Raw genomic sequence first — 4,549 nt, 5'->3', positions numbered from 1 at the left:
ATATTTGATGCTGAATGGATTCTTTTGCCATTGTATAATGATCTCCTTTATCTGTTTTTATAGTTTTCCACTTCATCTATTTTATATGATGTAATCATAATAGTTCTGATCACTTTGGTTTCCATTTGTAGTGAAATGCCTTTTTTTTCATCCTTCACTTTCAGTTTATACACGTGTACCTTCTGGTGATATTAGATCCTTATAAGCACCATGTAGGTGCAGGGAATCTAACCTGGGTCCTCTGGAAAAGCAGCCCAGTGTTCTTAACCACTGTGCCATCTCTCCAGCCCCAAACTTCTAGATATTTTCTAATGAATTCACAAAATTGGTTTTCACATCTCATATTTAATCGAGAGCACAGCCAGGTTTATCAACCTAGCTTTACCATTAATTGCAGAATTCATGTTAATTTTAATCTTGTAAAGTTTCTTTCAAGTGGAGCATCATAACTACAAATAGAAGTCTTTCAAGAGATGAACTTGGGGGTGAATAATATCTAATTTCTAAAGTCTAAGAATTGCATGTTTTCACACCTATTAACACTGCATAATCAAGAACTAGATGGATGAACTGTGACAGGAACATGGAGAAAGTGGGGACTTCATACCTTGCAAATGAGAAAACATTTCTATGAAAGGTAAACAGGTGTTTACTAGTGGTGTTTTTTGGTTTATTGGTAAGTTGGTTGTTTGTTTTTGGTTTCGAACAGGGTTGTGTTACTTTATCAAAGTGGCCTTGAACTCTTGCAATCCTTCTGCCTCAGCCTCTTCAATGTTGAGACTAGAGGTCTGTATCACCAGGTCTGATGTATATTGGGTTTTTGCTGAAGAGAATGAAAGTGTCTGTCAACATGGTAAATTGCTCATGGATATTCATGACCTTAGATGCAGCAGCCCAGAATAATTTTGCTAAGTAAATGAAGTCAGGAAAGAGCATATGTTTCATCATTAATAATATAAAATTATAGAAGATAAAGCCCTCAGTAATATTTACTGTTATTAAATAGATTGATGGTTACCTAGTAATGGAGGAAGATGGCAGGCTAGTAAAAGAGTTACACAAGCCGGGCGGTGGTGGCGCACGCCTTTAATCCCAGCACTTGGGAGGCAGAGGCAGGCGGATCTCTGAGTTCGAGGCCAGCCTGGTCTACAGAGTGAGTTCCAGGACAGCCAGGGCTACACAGAGAAACCCTGTCTCGAAAAACCAAAAAAAAAAAAAAAAAAGTTACAAAAAAAATTTAAAGATGAAACATGTTATATTAGCTGGAGTTTTCATGTTTATTTACATGTTAAAATTTATCAGATTGTACCATTCCAATATGTACAACTCATTCTATATCAATTATACCCAACCCTTTAAAAGTAAAACAGAAATTGCATACTTTTCCCCATTATTTTTGATTTATTTTATTTTTTATTTATATGTATATGTGTTTGCATGCATGCATGTGGGCCTTGCCCATGGAGGTAGGAAGAGGGTGCTAGCCCCTGGAGCTGGACTCAGAGGCAGCTAGCTGTGAGCCGCCTGAGTTAGGTGCTAGGAACCAAACTGAAGGGGCAGGCAGTGCTTTCCCCGCTGAGCTAATTCTCCAACCTTTGTTTGTCTCTGTTTGAAACAGAGATGTGCTAAACTGCTCAGGCCCCTCAAACTTTTATTTTTCTCCCTTGGCCTTCTGGGTGCTAGAATTACAGGGTCTTTGTTTCTTTAGTATTCATCTTAGCAGCTTTCATACATCCTTTGTTCGATTTTTATTTTCTTACTTATTTGCAGTTCTGCGAATCAACCCGAGGCATCTTGTCTACTAAGCAAGTATGCTACCATTGAGCTACAACCCTGCCCTGTCTTAAATTTCAACTTACAAACACAAATACATTTATATGTTCATAGAAATGATAGAATTAAAGTAACTGAAGGTCTATTTCTTCTTCATTATTCCTATTGTCATTGCTTGTATCAAGTTTACTGTTCAAATGTAGAAATATATAGTCCCATAGTCATTAGAGACAGAGGATTAGAGTGTCTATAATGAATGCAGACAGTTCTGAACTATTATGAACTTACTCAAAACAAATGTGCAGCTTGGTATGATTGTACTGGAGCCTGACTCAATTATTTTTATGAAGAATATATTATTTAAATAATAAAAGGGGGCTAATTGGAAGTTTATGTATATAATGTTACAGCTCTTAGTGTAACTATGCAATTGCCTAAAGATTAGATCAACAGAATATCTGGGGAGATGCATACTTTGTCACTAGTATATTTTTAAATTACTGGTAGATGATGTTAACAAAAGGGCTCAGCAGTTAAGAACACTGGCTGTCCCTTCAGAGGACCTGGACTCAGTTCACAGCACCCACACAGTGGCTCACAACTGTCTGTAACTCCAGTTCTAGGGTACCCAATGTCTTCTTTTGGCTTTTGTGGGTCTTTATGCATGTGGTATACATGCATATGTACATACATACATACATACATACATACAAAATAGTCATATACATATAACAAAGACAAATCTTCTTTAAAGGCCAGGATCTACTCTACCTTAAGTCAGTTTTATTCCTGTTTTTGTATTTCCTATATTTATATACTTATGATAGTTTATACCTTACTGCCTTCATTCAGAGCAAACAAAACCATAACAGGGAGCATGTGACAGACCAAAGCTATTCACCTTATTGTGCCAGAAAGCAGAGAGGAAAAAGAGTCAGTCATGGACATGATATATTCTTCAAATGCACATGCCTAGAGACCTTCTTCCCTTGAGTAGGTCCTCCCCTCTAACAAGAATCCATCCAATCACTTCCCAATAGCACTACCAGCTGGAGAGCAAGCCTTCAACACAGGAGTCTGGGTACAGGGCAGCAGGAGTTGAGTGTAGGAGAAACTTCATAACTAAACAGTGACATTCTATTCCTGGACTCAAGGTCTTGCCATCTTCTTCTTCTGTAATGCAAACTATACTTAGTTCATCTTCAAAAGTTTCCAGTTCCAGTATTTCTAAAGTTCCAAATTCAAAGTCTCCTCTGTGACCCCAGGCAAATTTTTAGATGTGATCCTCTGTAAAAACAAAACAAAAGTTAGATAATTATACAACAATTCGACAGAGCTGGGGTAAACATTATCATTTCAAAAGCAACACATAGGAGACTACCAAGGAAGAATCAAAGAGAGTAAGATTGAAAGTAAGCAGGACAAACATTAAATCCTACAGCTCTATCTCACACAGGTTACATGGTAGTGTGATGTAATCCCCCAAGGGTTTGGGGAGCCCCACCACTAAGGCCTTATTGACTGTCTTCCACATGGCCTCTCCTCTCTCTTAGGCTCAGTTTCCTTGCTGCCTGTGAACATTCCATAATCTTGGCATCTCAGATTTCTTGGGGTCTTTAGTCAGCTTCATTTTTACTCTCAAAGATTCCTACTTCACGTGCTGCCCACAGGTATTCCAACCATGCCACATATCCCCTGACATCCAAGGCCTGTCTTTGGACTCTTGGTGGAAGACCCTGCAACCCACAACTCACGTTCTGTATGCCTGCACAATCTACATCACATGAGTGGCACCAAGATCTGCTGCTAAATCAAACAGTAGGTGGAATCGGTGCACCACGGTTGCTATAGGCTCTGAGTGTTTACACAGCTGAATGTGGAGAAACATGTTGCTAGGCATTGCCATGTAATGAGCGTGCTCTGGAGCTTTCTTCTCAAAACAATATCTTTCAAGTGAGTCTACACACTTATACTCTTGGGCCTGTGATAAGTGAGGCCCAAGCAATTCCTAAGATGGCTTCAGGCTTTTTTTCTTGTTATTCCAGTACAATCTCTGTGACTTGTTTTAGTGGTGCTGATCTCTACCTTCCTTAGCCTAACTTTTCAGCTAAATTGCAAGTTTTCAAATCCATCCACTCTGCTTTTTGTTCCTGATTCTCACTGTAAGACTGGCTAAACAAAATAAGTAATAACCATACCAAATCCTGAATGCTATGCTGTCTTGGCATTTTCTTTAGTAGTTCTTTAGTAGTTTAGTAGTTCATCACCTTTAAGCCCAGTGTCTCACGAATTCTCAGAATGTGAACAAATGATGGACACTTCTTGACCAGAATGTAACATGATTGGAATCCTCGTTTCCACTCGATACCTCCTTGCCTACATCAGCATTTTGGTCTACTGAGCTCACACCAGAATAGCCCATTAAGCCTCACTTGCAATATGGTAAACATCTCTAAATGTTTCCAAATTCCTCCCACAAATTTGTCTAAAGGCATTTGAACCACATGGTCAGGAAAGGTCACAATAATGGCCCTATTTTTTTTAGTATCAGTTGTCAGTATTAAAAAGCAATTTGTCCTCATTCTTTTTTTTTTTTTTTCCGAGACAGGGTTTCTCTGTATAGCCCTGGCTGTCCTGGAACTCACTCTGTAGACCAGGCTGGCCTCGAACTCAGAAATCCGCCTGTCTCTATCTCCCAAGTGCTGGGATTAAAGGCGTGTGCCACCACCGCCCGGCTGTCCTCATTCTTTTTTTTTTTTTCCCGTGAATATCACTT

The sequence above is a fragment of the Grammomys surdaster genome, unplaced genomic scaffold, assembly GCF_004785775.1.
Source record: "Grammomys surdaster isolate TR1022 unplaced genomic scaffold, NIH_TR_1.0 100, whole genome shotgun sequence".
Lineage (NCBI taxonomy): Eukaryota > Metazoa > Chordata > Mammalia > Rodentia > Muridae > Grammomys > Grammomys surdaster.
The sequence above is the reverse complement of the archived record's forward strand: the minus strand, read 5'-3'. Positions refer to the sequence as shown.